At 41.2% G+C, this 19,176-nt stretch overlaps 1 protein-coding gene across 2 annotated transcripts in view; it reads left to right on the forward strand.

Annotated features, from left to right (window-relative positions):
- Window positions 1-19,176, forward strand: part of THSD7B (thrombospondin type 1 domain containing 7B) — a 536,363-nt gene that overhangs the window by 338,702 nt on the left and 178,485 nt on the right. The gene's annotated exons all lie outside the window — the stretch shown is intronic.

A 19,176-nucleotide genomic window follows, 5' to 3' on the forward strand; every position in this document is an offset into this window, starting at 1 on the left:
TTTGAGTTGATTCAGTTCCCCCAAAAGATAAATCTTGTAAATCAGGGTAAATTCCGTAGAAGAAAATGGAGTTGCACCAGGGTGAAACTGATATGAGAGGAAAATCCAGCCCATATTCTTCAATTGCAAAAGGTGGTGATAAGAAGAACCTTATTTGTCCATTTTACAGCAAAGATCCTTGATCGTTCTGGCTGCTACTGCCTTTGTCTCATATATTAGGCACTACTTGTCAAATGATTGCTTTTCTAAATGTTAGTTTCAGGGTGTGTTGAGGAGTTTTTGGAGAAAATATTTCTGGTAATAAGACAGGGTCTTCCCAAAATAGATAGGATGTTCTCTGTCTGTTTTGAGTCTTGGATACTTAGTTTTTTAGAAAACATAGCTTCTTACCCCCTGTGACATTCTATACCTTGAGGGAGCATACTATGATCCCCATATTCCTCATTTTCATATAATTGTGATCTTACATATAAAGCATACCTTCTAAGGTATCAGAGGAAAGGTTATGATCTGCTGAAAGTCATTTCTCTATCCATATATGTGTATCATTAATGCATATGAAGTTAAGAGAATTGTGTTGTATGGTGGTTCCTAAAACATGCTGTAAATTGGGGAATCAGCCAGATATTAGCCCCCCAGAGGCAACAGCAAGGAAAGTAATCAACGCCCGGGTGGGGTGTCAAACAACTCATCAACAGACATTGTCCAGCAAGGGAGCTACAATGCAATGACTCACCTGCATGAGGCCACCCCAGGAGAATTGCTCAATCTTGCTTGGAGAGACTCAGCAATGCTCCCCAGACATGCCTGGACTTGTGCTCCCCAAGCACATGGACTTAGGGTATAAGACAGAGTGGACACATGCTGGGCCCTTCTCCTGCCCCCACCTTCGCTGCAAGCAACTAAGACGCTGAGAAGAAGACAAGACTCCAACAGAGCAGATTGACCCAGGTTTAAGGACCAAACCTGTGTATTAAGGAATGCAATATCCAGTGGGGTGAGAAGAACTGCTTAATCTAGATGTTGCCCAGTCTAATAGGGTTGAGAGTTTAGACTACATGCTTATGTATTTTTTTCTTTTGGTAACCACTCTGACTTTTTGCCTCTCACTTAATATCACTTAAAATCTACCTTTTATAGTCAATACATTTGTTTAATTGTTTATCTTTACCAGTGAGTTTGTATGAAGTATGGGGCAAATCTGCTCAGATTTGACAATGGCTGGTGAATATCCACTTTCCATAGTTGAAGTGGTGAACCAATCTATAGATTTGCACTGCTCATTTTGAACAGTGCAAGACGGTATATTTCTGGGGTACAGTGCTAGGAGCTGAGGGGACTTGACTCTGGTGTCTTTCTCTGTGTGATTCATGAGTGGCTCTGGGAGCATTCATGCAATCCAGCTGGGTGTGGGGGCTCCACATGCGGTTATGCTGAGTGATCACAGTGCCTGGAGGGACTTGCTGCTGGTCACTAGCAAGGCACTGTGAGAGAGAGCCCCGGAGGCACAGTCCCAGGCTGCATCCAGGGGGGATCCAGTCACACCCCCACCCCGCACTTCTTTGGGAAATCCCACCATCTGTATGTTCTTGCCCATACCTAGTTCCCAAGGGTCTCAATCCTGCTATCCAATATTTATGTTCTCTGATAGTACTCTAGCTGTTAAGGTGCTGAATCCTTATTCTAGCTGTGTCGCTTGGATACTCAGTTTTCTTTTCTCGCTATCCTAGCCTTTGTCGGCAAATCAAACTTCTTAATTAAAGATATGCAACATGAAGGTATCCTTCCAGCCTATTAAAATATAATTGGCTTTTTAAAGGCCATCTACTTCAGCACTTGTTTAATCTAGGGTGAATCAGTCTGATGTATCCTCAAGGAAGAACTGAGAGGCCAGATTTTCAAACCATGGTTGTGTAATAAGATTTTTTTAGCTGCTGCCCATAGTTTGGATAAGTCTTCAGATTCGATTTATTTTCTCTTTTCCACTATAAGTGAAGGTACTATTCCACTATAATGTTAGGTACTCATTTAGAAATGTGTGAGGAAAATCAAAGGGAATATTGGTAAGTCCATGTCGCTGAATAGATATGTCTTACTCTGGGCAGGGTCTAAGCCACTCCTTCGTTTTCTACATTTTTTTTTAATTAAAAAAGGATGTAGGAAATGCTTCGAAAAAAATCTGTTGGGAACAAACCTGCATTTTCAGGGAGACAAACTGGTCACCAAGGGAACTTTTAATTCTCTGTCCTCTGACAGGCTGCTATTGCTATCTATCTACCATAGAGAGAACTCAAATATGCAAGAGCAGCCTTGAGGCATTTGTTTCCCTGGCTGTTGGAAATCAGGCATGCCATATACGTGGGGGGTTGTCCTGATCAGCGGGTGCTTTGTCAATACACCTTTGAAACAATTACTTAATAGAGCAGCATAAAAATCACTGTCTGCAAGAAAGATGAAGGCAGCAGAATTGGAAATGAATGGGTTTGAACAGTCTAGGTTGCTGCTGAGCTTACTCATCAACAAAAACCCAAACAAATAGGAAATGTAGTTGTTCATTAAAATATATGGCTTTGTTCAGTACTTAGTTTCATGGAATATAAATTTTGATATAATCTAAGCACATCTGTTCATAATTAACTTCTGTGGTGGGTGAACAGAAAAGCTATGTCAGCTCTGTGGTACAAATAGAGATATTGTTTCATATTTGCTCATCATAATGATTAATTGTAGCCTTTATATGAAAGTGCCTGCTTTTTAATTCACTTTTGATTTTAGTTTATATATCATGCTTGCTTTTGCCTTGTTCATTAACTTATTCAAACCTAATTCTTTGCAAATTCAGAATGAAAGAATAAATTTACCAAGTTTAAGTTATTTGATGAGAAACCTAACAAAGTATTTCTGTAAGCACACCTTGCTTAAAATGTATTATCATCAGACTTCGAAAGATGTCTACCTTTTCTAGTTACATGAACTTCACAGAAAGAAAAGGAGTACTTGTGGCACCTTAGAGACTAACCAATTTATTTGAGCATGAGCTTTCGTGAGCCACAGCTCACTGATGAAGTGAGCTGTGGCTCACGAAAGCTCATGCTCAAATAAATTGGTTAGTCTCTAAGGTGCCACAAGTACTCCTTTTCTTTTTGCGAATACAGACTAACACGGCTGTTCCTCTGAAACCTGTCATGAACTTCACAGATGAGCATATACATTAAAGTAGCTATAGAGAAAATTCAGAAAGATGTGTGAAATTAAATTTGACCCTGGCAGTCAATATTTCTGACAGCAACTATAATAATAGTAGTTAAACACATTATCGGTTTATGGTTGGTCTTGAGGAGCTGCAAGCATTAAAGGCTTAATATAAAACTGATAATAACCTGAGTACATTCCAGCAATTAAATGTACTTGATTTCTTGGGCTTTAGTTTAGTAAAATTTGAGCGTATTTTGTGGAATTCATGCTTTTGGACCTGTGGTGGTAGAAAAGGTGTTGGACATTTCAGAACAGCCTATCAAGTAGAGTTTTAGAATGTCATTACTGAAGCCAAATGACCCTATTCCCCTTCCTCCCCTTTCAGTAATCTTCTGACCCCAGTGCGTGAAAACAGTAGATAGTTTAGTATTTAGAATATCCATGTTTTGGATGCTCCATTATGCATTTTGAGGCCTGCTTCCTTCCATTTCTGTATTGCAAGTGATTCAGCACCTGCCAAATCAGCAGTATGATAAGCAATACTTTCTTTTTTTACCTCAGTTTCTTTTCAATCAGGAGTAAAAATCATTGCATTGCCTTACACACAGTCTCTCCCTGTAACTTTGGTCAGGCCCAGAGTAACCAATTTGCACTTGGTGCACTTGCGCAGGGCCCCCATATCAGGGGGTCCTCTGACCACTGGATTTGGGTGGGTGGTGTTGCAGCAGGGCAAACCTGAGTGATGCTGCCAGCCGCTCAATAATTCCACCCACTCAAATTTGGTTCAGCTGCTCCCCTCCCTGCTATCTTGATGGAGGAGTGCTTGGGTCAAATTGGAGTGAGTGGTGTTGCAATTTGGCAGTACCACTCAAATTTGATCCATGTCATGTGAGTGGCCAGGGGAGGCACCAGTGAGTGGGTAGGAAGGTCCCAGGCCGTGGGAAGGAACTGGGAGGGTCAGTGGGGAGTGTTGGGGGACTGCGGGATGAGGGATTCATGATTAGTGGGGGATATTGGGGAGAAGTGAGGTGAGTTGTGGGAATTGGGGGGGGAGATATGAGGGAAGCATGGGAGTGGGGGCCAGGATGTTGGTGGTGAGCGGGGCATGTTGGAGACTGGGGTGAGAGAGATGTAGTGTCAGGGCTGCTGGGATGCCTGTGGGGGCTGTCAGGATAAGTGGGGGCTGGTGGAGGGTTGTTGGGGTATACGTGGGGTGGAAGGGGCATTCAGAGGTCTGTGTGGGTATGTATGGGATGGGAATGCTTTGCAGAGTGGACCTTCTTCATTCTGCACAGGGCTGGCAGCTGGAGCAGAGCCAGAGTGGGGTTGCAGCACCACCCGAGTTCAGATCAGCTGCACCTCCATCATGGTGGGTATCTATGGCAAATTTGACTGAAGGTGAGGCCCCCAATTTCCACAGGGTCCCAAATTCTTTAATTCATTACTGACTTTGGTAGCGAAATGTCATTATCACCAAATAATGGCTGTTGAACTCAAGCATGAATATCCAGAATTAATTTAACCATGTTGCACCCTTAAACGCAAGGGTGCCCAGAGTGCGGTGCGAGGGAGGACCAAATGCAGCTGAAGGAGTTCTAAAATTGGTCCTGCATCCTCCCCTCCCTGTGAAGAGGACAATAAAGGCTGATCAACTGCAAGTCTTCATTCCTGGTGAACTCAAGCAATAAACTTCTCCTAGGGCGATGGAAGCGCTAACAATGATGTATGTTATGTAGAGCCCTCAATGTGTCTAAGTTTGGGCACTCTAGGTAGTGAGGTTGTGTTGTGACTGAGCAGAATTTAGCCCACTAAGTATAGAATAGCTCAAGAAAGTGATGCACTGATTTATGTATTTCAGGGGTATTTTTACTACTTTACCTCAAAAGCATGTCCTTGCTGCTTAACTTTTTGCTATCTCATAAACAGGGGCTGGTTGTAAATTTTGTTTCCATGGGACTTGGGATTAGAAATTGTAAATTCCAGGAACCAGCATATGTTTTATTGGAACCAAAATATATGCTGCCAAGTGTTGCTTAAAAAAAAAAGGGCAAGTTAATCACAATAAAATACTCTCTGTGAAATCTCACTATAACTTTGAGGTGGCATGAAACTCCTAGTTTGAATTACACTGCACACATCAACACTATGTGGAAAAACCTCTTTGCTAGTTACATACACACATATTTTTGTTTTGTTTTGTTGCAGTGCTTCTTATTAAAAATCCAAAAAATCAGGATTTTCCCAGTAGACAAACCAGAATCAACAAATACGTTAATGTTAATTTAAACTATTGCAGCTGGTATAAATGAACAGATATATAATTAGCAATTTGCAGATAAAAAGCCAACATTGTATGAAATGTTTATAAAGATAATATTTAAGGTCTCTTAGAATAAAATGGCATTCAAATACAATGATAAAAGTCAGTAATGTTGATGCAAACCCTTGTGTTAGATTAGATACACAACAGAGGGACTTTTAAAATTTCTCACATATGGAAATTCTTTTTGTGAATAAGAGTCAACTCTTGGTTTGAACTGGGAATAGAAGGCCTGATTCTCCACTCTGTAACACCAGTTTAACTCTCCTGAAGTCAATGGAGTTACATTGGCATAGACTGATGTAGAACACTGTTGAATCAGGCCTAGTGAGAATTATAGAACAAGAAGCTTTTTTCCATTTCTGAGTTTTCCGGATGCTAAGTATACTGTACGCTGTTCAGATAACTGCACCCATTCTTTGTCTACCACCGGATTTACTAATGAAAAGGAAACTGCTGAATGTATGTGATTTTGATACAATGTGATGTATTGATTTAAAAATATTAACTCTGGAGTTCAACATTTGGAGTTCAAAGTGTGGAGCATCTTGTGGGATCTGATTCTCAGGGGAAAATGCACATTCCATTTCTAAGCCCAAGTACACAAGTCTGGGTGTTTGGGAAGGGGATGGAATTCACCAGCCTAACTGAGAGAGAGAGGAATCTTCTGGCTGCAATCTGAGGTATTTCTAACTCTATACCCCTTCTGTTTCCTGGTTTCCCATGCAGTAGAACTGAGGCAGCTTTGGTGCATTTGGTGCCTTTTGCAAGTGTGGAGGGGAGTTGGACAGGTTGTGGGATGCAACCCTAAATAGACGAATTCTATTGAAGTAAATGGCAAAATTCTAATGGTTAAGTAGTGCAGGATGAAATTTTCATTTGGGCTTTTGCCTTTTGGCATTCCATTTACTTATGACAACAATTGTGCATGCATTATTGATTGGAGTGGCTCGTTATGTTAAAATGATTTCTTTGCTAAATTTCCCTAAAATTTGTTGCTACTAATTGATCTGGAGGTAGAATGTGGGAAAATTCGTTCAAGAAAAAGGTGTGATAGTTGTGTAAACATCTCCAACTTATTTTTTTTAAGGTTTTCTTTTGTGGCCGTTTGGCATCGCTGCATTTCCTTTGTGCCATGATGGCTGCATAGTTATTCCCTTTTTTGCCTGACTCAGCAAGTGCATTTTATTCTGAAAGTACAGTAAACTAACTTTGATGAAATATAAGATAAAATAGAAATAACCCTTTACCTCTAACTTGCATAATTTAGGCATCTCCAATAGATTTGGAATGGATTTTGGGAAAAAAAAAATCTGATCTGCAACAAAATGATGCTTGGGTGGATAAAAGTGTTTAAAGGCAACTTTGAAAACTTTATTTCTGATGCTAACTTTCTGCCAGAGTGTCTTGTAGCATTATTATGGTGAAGTGTTATAGACTTCACAGTTATGCTGCACTAATTAAAGAAAATAAATGTTCAGGTAGTTTAACCTGTGAACATCAAGGGAAACCTCATGCAATGCGAACAGGTGGGTTTGTTGTACATAGCAAGTAAGAAAGAGATGAGACCAAGTAGTAACATCCTTTTTTTCTTCCATCTTGCTGGATTTCTGGAGAGAGGTCTAGCAGAGTATATGAAAGAATTGAATGTATAAATCAGCAGTCAGTCATGTATTGAGACAGGAATGTCAGTGCCATGTAGAAAAATGTCTGTGGCAATACTAGGCTAAGGTACATTAGGCAACCTCTTCAGGCAACAAACAGTTCAGGTTCTATTTCTAAATGATTTATTCTTTGCAGACGTAAAAACTTCATGTAAGTTACATGGAAAAATTACTATAACAATTATAGTTTTTCACAATTGTTTATACGTTAATGTTTGTACAGAACTTAGACCCTGTAAACCATTTGTTGTGTTGATACAGAGGTGTTAGGCTAAGTAAGGAATAAGAAGTCAACAAAACCTTTAATTCTTCTTTGAGCAATGTCCCTATGGGTGCTCCATTTCAGGTGTGCATGTGCCTCTCGAGCCCTGGATCAGAGAATTTTCATTAGCAATGTCCATTTGGCTCATGCATACAGTCTCTGCATCCTCTTGTTGTGCAATGAGGCTATACAAGGCTGCGCAGATGAACCGCCCTCAGTTCCTTCTCAACCGCCTCGGCCTGAGACGGAGCCTTAGTATGTCTGCCTGGAGAGTGCCTCAACTATAGTTCTTGTTTATAGTTTTTAGTTTGTTATTAATTTAGTATTATTTAGTTTGTAGTTAGTAGATAGTAAAGTAGCGAGAGGATTTACCTTGTTCCTCTCCCAGCAGGGCATGTCTGGCTTTCCAGGTTTCAAACTGTCTCTCTTTCCAGAGGGTATCCTGGTAAGTGATGGCCATTCTAAGTGTTTCTGCTGCCTGGCAGCATCTTAAGTTTCCCAGAAATATAACTTTTGCCGGGCCCTCAAATCCAGAGCAAGAAGGAACTAGGAGATCAAGTTGAGGCTGCTGCTGATGGAGCGTTCCCCACATCAGAGTCTAGTCAGGGCACCCTTCCCGCCCCTCAGGCACCTGATCTAGTGCCACTTCGACTTCATCTCAGGTTTCTAGGAAAGAGAAGACTTTAGAGACCTCAACAATGGCTCCCAAGAAGAGAAGCTCTGACCCTCCATCACAACTAGCCTGCTTCCAAAAGACCTCAGTCTGCCACTAGAATGACAGTCTCAGAAGCCTCAACCTCTGAGCTCAGTACTGTAGAAGCAAAAGACTCCTCCGGTACTGGCAGGGCTGCAATGTCCTGGAGCTCTAAAGACAAACACAGTTCCAGCCAAGCCTCGGGAACCATTTACGTGCAACAAGGAGGGTACGGATAAGAACTCCTCCAGATTACTACCATCAAGCACAGCCCCATTATTGGTACCTCCCCAGTAGCTCTTGTTACCATGCAAACCAAAGCATCAGATACCATCACCACCTACTTTGGTACACTCTAAATCTATGGTACCATCTGCTTCAAGAACCAAGCACACTGCTACATGGGTACCAGTCGTACATATGGCACCACAGGAATTTCGATACAGATGGACTGGAATCTCCATTGCTTGTGGGTGCTGAACTCTTCTTCATACTGCAACCCCAATCTCTGGGCTACCATCATTCCTGGTTCTGCCTGGTTCATCACCATTTTCTGCTAGTACCCTGCCCTCCCCGCGGGAGGAGAAGGGAGACCTCTCCTCAGTCTCATCCATCTCCAGGCAGGGTTTCCCTACCCAAACTCTACAGGAACCCACTCTTCAGTGCCCACAGAGAAGACTCTTGTGGTCGGCACCATGGATGTTGGGACCAACCCTGAGTGCCGCTCCCACAGTGGCCATACTGGGATCCTGGGCTGTGTACAGACAACAATTTGCCAGACCACTGACTACAACACATTGGGAGGATAGAGACAGTCAATCCCCTCCTTAACTGAGACCCCAGCATGAAGAGATGTTTCAGGAGCAGAAAGTTAGGGCAGATAAAGAGGCCACCCCTCAGACTCCTGTCTTATCATCATCTCCAGATAAGGCAGTCATGCCTCCACCATCATGTCCCACAATTTCTGGCAATTTCAGGATCTCATAAAATGGGTGGCAGGTGCTCTTCAAATACCACTTGAAAAGGTCAAGAGTTTGCAACACAAATTGCTTGACATTTTACAATCAGCAATACCATTCAGAGTTGCGTTGTCAATTAATGAAGTGCTTCTGGACTCAGCAAGGACTCTTTGGCAAACAGCTGCCACAGTTCCACCAACTTGCAAATAGGCGGATAACCAATGTTATGTCTCCTCCAAAGACTCCAAATAATTATTATTTCTTCCCTCCACCCCCACCTAGTTCTGTAGGATGGATGCAGTGAACAAACAGGGTAAGCAACACTACTCTAAGACTACCCTGTATGACAAGGACCAAAAGCCCTTGGACCTCTTTGACAGAGGGTCTGCTCATCCATGACTCCATGAAGATGGCCTTTTTAGTGGCTATCACATCGGCCCATAGAGACAGAGAAATTGGGGCCTTAATGGCATACATCCCCCTCTCTTTTATGGTATTCTTCGAAGACAAAGTTTCTTTATGACTACACCCTTCTTACCTAAGGTATTATCAGACTTTCATCTTAACAAGCCCATTCATCTCTTGGTGTGTCCCCCAAAACCATGTAAGTCTCAACAGGAGAACTCCTTTCATACCTTAGATGTCAGACGGGTGTTGGTCTGCTAACTAGATAGAATCAAACAATTTCAGAAGTCACCTAGACTGTTCATTTCTATCATAGACAGATCCAAAGGGTCTGCTATCTCCACCCAACAACTGTCTAGATGGTGTCTTGTTGCTAGTAATAGTGAAGCTAGTGTTCAAACCCCCCTTCCCTCATTGCTCCTCCCCTCCCCACCCCCAGCTCAAAACCCTGGACTGAGTGAGTAACCTCTTCTTGTTGTTACAGCATAAAACAGTTAAGTGTGGTCTGGAGTTTCTGTCAAATTATTGCTGGAGACTCATATTGTAATAAGCATAATTAAAAATCTTTAAAACTTTTTATTAAGCACACATTTGAAGTTAAAACATTTTAAATTAAAAGTTTAATAAGGCTTTCATTTTAATGATTTCCATTATTCCATTTCCCTTCCGTTATATGAAGTATGTCATGGGGGAAACCCTTGTTTAACAATCCGTTTTAAAAGTGGTGAGATATAGTATTATCTCGCCTTTTGGTTGGGGTGGGCAAGAGAAGAAGTTAGTTTACGTGGTTATGAGCAGCTGCTGTTGTGGAAGAAGTTTGATCCTGTTTCCTTGCAGACAAAACAAGGCAAACTCACACATAGGAAGACATCAGGATAGCAAAAAATAGAAAGTTCTGTCTCTGATGCTGATAGCCTGATGCTAGACTGCTGTGAAACTACAGACATGCATTTTTTTCAGCTACTCCAAGACTTGGGAAGCTTTTAACAGCATTAGATTGTTTAAAGCATTGCCTTTAGCTTGCCTACCTGGTTACAGTCTCAAAGCAGTGTTGCAAAAAGTGTTGTTGTTTTGGCCAAGTAAACGAGACTCTTTTTAGGCAGAATGGAAAAACAGAAGGATAGAAAAGGAGAAATAAAGCAGGGAGGGAAACGTACATCTCAGGTAGAGGATGATGGCAGGAACCTCAGATTTATGTTTTAGCTGTTCAGGATTTAGCCAAAGCTAGTGGAGTGGTGATGGTGTCAAGTTCCATTTCTCGTCTTGGTCTGTCCTGGAAATCTTTCAGGATCAGGATGGTGAAGACCCTGTGGCATCATGATAGATCCTGGAGTCCCCAAAAATGGTGAGAGCAGCTGCAAACAAGATGGTGAAGCTTGTTCCTTCCAGTCTACCCTGCCCTCTGTTCCTCTTGTTTTGTTTTTTTTAGTGATCTCTTTTCTCCGATTCCCCCCAAAAAAGTCAGAAAAGGAGCAACCACCTCATCTGATTGAAATCAGACAGATTTCAGTGATTTCAGCTATAGAAATTTCTCTAAAAACTTTCAGCTTGTTGTTATGCCAACCTGTGACTTTCTAGGAGTCTTGAAGACCCCTTATTATGGTTCTTTTAACTTAAATGCATCCAGTGTTCCTGTCTCCAACTGTTCTCATTTTATAAACAATTTTGTATAACAAGTTGAGCTGGATTTTTGTTACCTTGGACAATTTACAGTATCAGCCTCTGCCCAACCCATCATATGTATGTCTATAGTTTTTTGTTTACCGCACTACAATGGCTCTTGGTTGATTCAGTCATGAATGCTGATTTATTAGACGATACAGACTTCTGCGCTGCTGGTGGCAGGGTGCTGCCTTCAGAGCTGTGCGCGCAGCCAGCAGCCGCTGTTCTCCGGCTGCCCAGCTCTGAAGGCAGCGCACAAATAAGAGTGGTAATACTACGATCCCTCTAAAATAACCTGTGAATGTCCTGCAACTCCCTTTTGGGTCAGGACCCCCAGCGTGAGAAATGCTGGTCTCCCTCGTGAAATCTGTATAGTACAGGGTTGTAACGAGGCTGGTTCTGGCGTGACCCAACTGAGAGTGCCAATTCAGGACAAATTCCTTAAAGCAGGGCAGTTACAGCCCAAGGCTGGGGTTTCTATGCACACCAAGGCAAACCAAACCAGCCAAACAGAGAAGACTTTTTGGTTTTACCCCACTGGCTAACCACAAGTCACACAAGCAATTCCCTTAGACACTTCAGTTTCCCAGTATCACCACCAGTTCCACTTGTTATGGGAATGAATGGTTATGAAAACCAATACCCCAGTAAAAGAAAAAAAGGTTCCCTCGATCCCAAAGGACCAAGCCCCAGACCCAGGTCAATATATAAATCAGATCTTACCCACAAATCACGCTGTTGCCAATCCTTTAGAATCTAAAAATCTAAAGGTTTATTCATAAAAGGAAAAAGATATAGATGAGAGCTAGAATTGGTAAATGGAATCAATTACATACAGTAATGGCAAAGTTCTTGGTTCAGGCTTGCAGCAGTGATGGAATAAAAACTTCAGGTTCAAATCAAGTCTCTGGAGTCTTGATCATTCAGTCCTTGGTTCAAAGCTTCAGTGTAGCAAAGTTCCTCCAGAGATAAGAAGCAGGATTGAGGACAAGATGGAGGAGCTGCAGCAGCTTTTTATACTCTCTTGCCATGTGGTCTTTCTTTCTTTGTCCCAAGGACAAGCTGTCCATCACATGGCCTGGCAAAACTCAGAGTTCTGTCCATAGGCAGGTCATAGAATCATAGAATATCAGGGTTGGAAGGGACCTCAGGAGGTCATCTAGTCCAACCCCCTGCTCAAAGCAGGACCAGTCCCCAATTTTTGCCCCAGATCCCTAAATGGCCCCTTGAAGGATTGAACTCACAACCCTGGATTTAGCAGGCCAATGCTCAAACTACTGAGCTACCCCCCTTCCCCCGCATACCTTGCTGAGTCACGAGGCATGTCTGCCTTCTCTCAGTGGGTCACTTGTATAGCTGATGGTCCTTAATGGGCCATCAAGCAGACTAGGCAGAGCTGACACCAACTTGGCTGGGGTGTCACCCAGAAGCATAGCATAAGTTTGGAATACAGACAGTATAGAGTCAATACTTATATCTTTAAATACAAAAATGATACATGCAAACAGATAGCATAATCCTAACCAGCAAATCATAACCTCATTTTAGACACCTTTTTGACCCCCTTTATACAAGATTTGGTGCCACTGCAGGACCTTGGTTGCAACAATGTTCTGTACGGTCCCAGTTCAAGTCAATAACGTCACAATATTTCACGGTGGGAGACCAGATTTCATGGTCCATGACGCGTTTTTCGTGGCGGTGAATTTGGTAGGGCCATATTCATAGCAGCAGGTCTGTGTTTTAAGGATTGAAAACTGAGGTCTTGGTTCTCCACTGCCTTGCATCTTGAGTCATCACGTATACCTGTGCAAGGTTGATATAAAATGATACCAGGTCAGAATGATAGCATTTTATACACACTGTGTAAGTGATGACACAGGTTGCAAGTAAGAGCAGAATCAGGCCCTGATTTTTTCTTTTCTTCTGTGTAATCCCAGCTGTGCTCTGAATCTCTCAGAAATGTCCAGAAATTGTGAAGATAGCAGTTTGTTACAGTTTCAGGGCCATCTGTTTATGGGCAATGCTCTCATCTGGCCAAGCAAGAAATAGATTTAAGTTGAAGTTTTAACATGTTTCCATGCAAGTGAAGTACCAAGCAATGTGCAATTTTCCTTGCCACTATGTTTGAAAGAAAAAAAAAAACCCTATAGATGTTTACATTGATGTGAATATTTAGCACAGTGTGTTATTTTTAAATGATTAAAATAGACATCAGATGTAGCCACCCAGGATATTGTCAACAACTTAAGAATGATTTAGCAGTTCTGAAATAATTGTTCACCCATGAGTATTTGGTAACATTATCCATATGGGAAGCCCAGCTTTTGTCACTTTCTTTTCCTGACCTTTAAGTTTCAGTTTTAAATACACTGTTAATCATGTACCTTTAACAAATTGTATTTAATTTACAGTCCTGGCCTTTTATCATTTTTACCTTCTACAAATGATTCCTACATGGAATGTGCTAGGGATGTCTTCGCTACACAAGCCTAATGCTTTATGAGATAAATAAATCAGTAATTCAAGCTTTATAGTCTCCGGATGCCACATATGGACCTCGTCATAGTTTTTGAATTGTCTGTCACACATTAGATCAGAGTGTCTATTTGAAACAGCAGCAGTATTTCACAAGCTATATTTGACAGTTCATTATCTAATCTTTGAGAACTCTCTGCTTTCTTCAGCTCCTCTCCAAAACAATATTCCTGCAGTTGAACTTCTGGTAAAAGTCAAGGTCACAGCTTTGGAATAAAGTTTTATATTGGAATTACTTATCTTCCTGTTGAAAATACAGGTAAATCAAATGTACTGAGATGGTATCTAAATCTACAGTATGTTTGCTTGCTTGGTATTTGAACTAAGGTATAATAAGTTTTACTGGCCTTTTAAAACTCTGTTCCCTTCATGACACTTTCTTCAGAATGTTTTCCACTGATTGGGATAAGCCTGTTTTATACTTTTAATCCTGTAGTAATAAGAGAAATTGTGATTGTCAAAGGAATGGCACAAAGCTTTAGCAGATATTCTTTTTGTTGCTGGAGTGGACTAATATTTATGTACACCAATCACAGACCTCTTCAAATCAAACTGACATGCATTTCCTATGTGGGCCATTCTTTGCGGGGCTTTCAGTCAGCAATGCTCCTCTTTCCCCACCAATTTACAATTTTCTCATAGAACAAAATATTCATGAAATGAAATATCTTAATTTGTGAAATTGATTACATTTTGTTTCATCAGAGCAAAAGAGGCTGAAAAACAGACCTGTTCTGCTGTTTATAGGAATTGAAGTGAATGTGCCCAAAATACATTTTCTAAAAATCCTTTTCAGTTTATGAAACAATTTAGTTTGATATGTCTAGATACCTTTCTAATAGGTTATGAAAATAAATCTTCAATTCATGAGCTTTTTAATTGCTTTGTAAAGCGTTGCCAGTAGGCAAAATCTATCTGACCTGTTAGTGTTTTCTATAAATTCTATAATTCCAGTTACAATTTGCCACTATTCTAATGTTGCCATTACCCACCATATTAATTTTTGGTGGGTGCTTTTAAGAAAGACTTTTTACTTAAGTGATGAATATCTGTTTGGGTACTGATGGGAGTTACTTGATGCTTGCTTTGCTGATTATTTCTAACAAAGGTGATATGATTATTTACATATCCATGTTACTGAATGAACCACAAACTGCCCGGAAAGCATTTGGAGGAAATCCAACCTTATAGAAGTTTTTGCGTAAATGGTTTAGTTACAGTATTTGTGTAGGAATTCCAGCCCTGAAGATGAATGTTTGCTTTTTAGCATGTCAATGAACAATTCTCTTAGATGCAGAAGGAGCAAATGTTCAGCATGGTAACACGCTCTTTGTTCTTGATCCTTGAAAAGCTTTTCAACTTCAAGTACAAAAATCTAACAAACACATGCTTCTGCTTCCTAATGACAAATTTACATTTTCATCCCCATGGGCTGAAACATCTTCTCCCATATATCCCACAGGGGATAAAGAAGACAAATGGCAAAGTACTTGGTCTTTTGGACCAAGATTTGCCAGACACAGCATCACCCTTCCCCGCCCCGTCCCCGGTGATCATCCAATCATTTGCTCTTCTGTGTGAGCTCCATGAAGTCATGCTTCTATAGACATTGGTGAGGTTGGGCAAGGATGTAACAGCTGGGGGAAGGTAATGTCCATGGCATCCTCCTCCTGTGGGAATCTTCCTAAGCTTATGCCGCCACTGTCAAGGAAAGACCATTGTCTAGTGATGAGAACAGCAGGCTATGAGTCAGGACACCAGAGTTCTGTTACACATTGCTGTCATTGAGCGTAGTCCAAGTCATTTTACTTCTCTCTGTCTCCATTTACCCATCTGTAAAACAGGGTGCACACACCTTGGTACAATGCTTTGGGAGCCTTATGAGGCAGGCTTATACTGTGGCTTCACTGCTATTGTTGTTTGAAGTAGGTAGATCGAAGCAGCAGTCACACCTCTGATTGTCATGTAGACATCTCAAGTCTCTTCAGGGAGCCAGGCAGCCATGAAAGGATAGGGAGGCTTGAGAAATGTTGGCAGGAAGGGGACTGGGTTCACATGCAACAGCCATGAGTTTCCAAGGATACGTTAACATTCACAGGATCTGTGCACAGATCTTGGTAGACTCTGTACTCACTCTTCCACTGGCCAAATCTCCTTCTCACTGACCTCAGGATGCTCTAAGAACGCTAGCCCCAGGGACATGGATTTTTCTGATTATATTTGGGTCTCCAGTAGATTTGTCTGTAGAGGGCTATGATCTGGGTCCATATTTTCTGCTTTTATTATCTTTTTGGTTTAAACTTCTCCCCACTAATGATCTAATTAGCATGGTTCATAAATTTTGCCTGGAGAAAGCCTTTGTAAAAATTTTACCTGTAGGACATATTATCCTTTATTGAGCCCTATAAAAAGGAGCAAGTGGTGTGGTATTTAGATAACACAAACAGATTTTTCCCAGCCTTATACTCAAAATTGCTTCTGCCTGGAAAAAAAAGGTATAGAATAAAAACCTCACTTGACCTTCTCTCCCTCACTGCCATCAGTTTCAAACTCCGTTCCTCAGCAAGCTTTTGAAGAAATGCTCTTCTTTTAGCTCTCTGAGCACCGATCCCAGCAAAACCTTCATTGCTTGCACAGTACCAACAACGCCCTTCTCTGGGTGGTTAGTAATCCCACCTTGTCGCTGATCCTACATCCCTCTCTCTTTCATCCTGCTGATCTCAGTGCAGATTTAAACAGTACTGATCACGCAATATGAGCAGGAAATTGATGGGCCAGAGAGCAGTAGTTACTCTGGGTGCACACTGGTGTGTCTGAGAATAGATTCTTGGCCAATGCATCCACGATACTCTTACCCTATTTGAACCCCACCAATCTAATCTCCCCATTACAATTTCTGGAGGAGGATTTGTATATTTTTCCTTTGCTCCTTCCATTATGAAGGACTTCCGTGCTCTGCCATTTTCTCCTCTCTATCGGACATTTCATTGCCATCTTAAACCTTAGATGTAATTTCTATTCAGATGATACAAATTATGAACTCTTGTGCAGTTCATCTCCACCTGCATTTCTTCTGTGTCCTGCATTGTGGTCTGTAGGTGCCAGATACAGAATTAATCCACTCCTTGAATCAAAAGTTCAAACTTTACAGGGTTTTTTATTTCTCTTTTTTTTCTTCATTCCACTTCGTCATTGGCCAGCCAGAGATTAGGTGAAAAAGCTGGTTTTATTTGACCTTTGATATGTAGTTGCCCAGTTATGGGCTATCAGCTAAGGATGTGACCCTCTCCTCACCAGTTCCTGGCTTGTCGCATTGGAGAGGAGTGAACTCCTGGTGGTTATAACTATGCTGACATAAGCACTGCATTATTCTGGGTAACGTTAATGCAGTAAAAATAATGGATGAAATCCTGGCTCCATTGAAGTCAATGCCAAATGGAGCCAGGATTTCACACAACATGTTTAAACAAGTGTGCTGTTGCTGAATCCTCACTCTACCCACCCCCTAAAATTATAACCCCAACATGAAGCTTTATTTTAAACAAGCTAAAATCCATACCTCTTAGGGCTTGTCTACATTATCCGCTGGATTGACGGGCAGCGATCGATCCAGCGGGGGTCGATTTATTAAGTCACTGGAGTGAGAGGCGCAGGCAGAGTTGACGGGGGAGCATCAGCCGTCGATTTACCACAGTGGAGACACCGCGGTAAATAGATCTAAGTATGTCAACTTCAGCTACGTTATTCACGTAGCTGAAGTTGCGTAACTTAGATCGAGCCCTCCCCCTCAATGGAGACCAGGCCTCAGACTAGGTCTGACACTCTCCTCTGGAAACCCAGAACCGTAAACCTTTGCCTCTCTGCCTCAGCACATGCAAGCTTTGCTGTTGCTGAGCCATATGCCAGCTCCCTAACTCTGCAGTCTGTCTGCCTTGCCACCAAACTCCTCAAGACTCTGCCAATCTTAACCTTGCCTTGCATGTAATAATCAGGGAACCCTGAGTTCCCCAGAGACGTCTCTCTGCAGTGCCAAATCCCTGGATGCTCAGCAAACTTAATTGCTGTGCCTCCAAAGAGCACAGAACACACCAGTAAATTGGTTTAACTGAGGACTCACACTTACTTAGATATAAAAGCACTAAGATGGTTTTGTTAAAAAAAAAACAAAAAACAAGAACAAGTTTCTTAATGAAGAACATAGATTTAAGTTATACCAGGCAAAAATAAGAGATATCAAAGGATTGCAAACAAAACAATGGCATAGGCTTTCTAGTACCTAAAACTTAATTCTAGCAAGCTATATCTTTACCTAAAATAATTTCTCACTTACAGCAAGCTATCAGCAGCTTCTGCCAAGAGGATCCACCATTCACAGGCTCAGGGGGTGCTGTTCCCTAAGTGATAGATATCTGATGGGTTCGCTCCCCTTCTTTTTATAGTCCTGTGAACCTTTGAAGTGTATCCCCAGATAAAGCATTTCTTCACTGCTGCTTGTGCAGGTGCCATTAGGTCTCCCTCCTCCTCTGGCCAATTTGCTTCTCTGGTTAGCTTGATCACTTCATTTACATTAGATGTACGTGTACCTCTGTTGTCTTTGGCCTCACCTTGCTCAATTTGCATTGGAGACACAGGCAAATAGGCAAAATAATATTCTTTGGTCTAAGGAAAGCTTGTGGATCAAATGTCTCCAAAACATATTTTTAAGAAAATATCTCCAGCCTCATCTAACTCTACATACAAAATCTGTACATATGCCACACAATTATATTTATGGCCAGTGTGTTGCCAGTTTTTATGAGATTCTTTACGTCACTGTTTGGCTAGATATTCTAACAGCGTTATATTGTTTGTGCACTTTGCCAGTCAGCATAAGGGGCTTTTAGGGTCACACTCTGATCAGGAGCTGCATCGCTCAACATTGACAACCGTACACGTGAGCAAGGTTTCTTCTTAATAATATTTATGGTATGTTTTCATTTTGAAGGAAATTAATTAACTGATAAGACGTAAACCCTAGATTGTGAGTCTGAGAATAGAATGGGAAAAAGGTTTAAAGAGAAACTGAAACAACGGTTTCAGGCCGTGAAGGGAAGAGGATCTAGAAAAGCAAACAAAGGAATAAAATTTAGTGGGTCCATCAATTCTGAATACCTTTACAGATCTTAATTTGATAGACTTTGTGTTCAGAAAGTTTACAAACACAACAATTCTTGAGTTGTGAATTAATGGGATGCTACGAATGTTTATGCTTTCGTTTTCGTTCTCTTTCTTTCTTTCTTTCTTTCTTTCTTTCTGTGAGATAGTAAGACTAAATAGACTACTAGAAATAGTAAGACTAAATAATTTACTGTGTGTCTAAAATATACACTTAAATTTTTTCAAACATCAGTACTTTCTTAGAAAAGTGATATAAGAGGAGAATCTTAATGGGTGTTCAAAGTATTGAATTGTTTTCTCATTAAATTTTATTTCCTAAA

This window comes from Caretta caretta, chromosome 11, assembly GCF_965140235.1.
Source record: "Caretta caretta isolate rCarCar2 chromosome 11, rCarCar1.hap1, whole genome shotgun sequence".
Classification (NCBI taxonomy): domain Eukaryota; kingdom Metazoa; phylum Chordata; order Testudines; family Cheloniidae; genus Caretta; species Caretta caretta.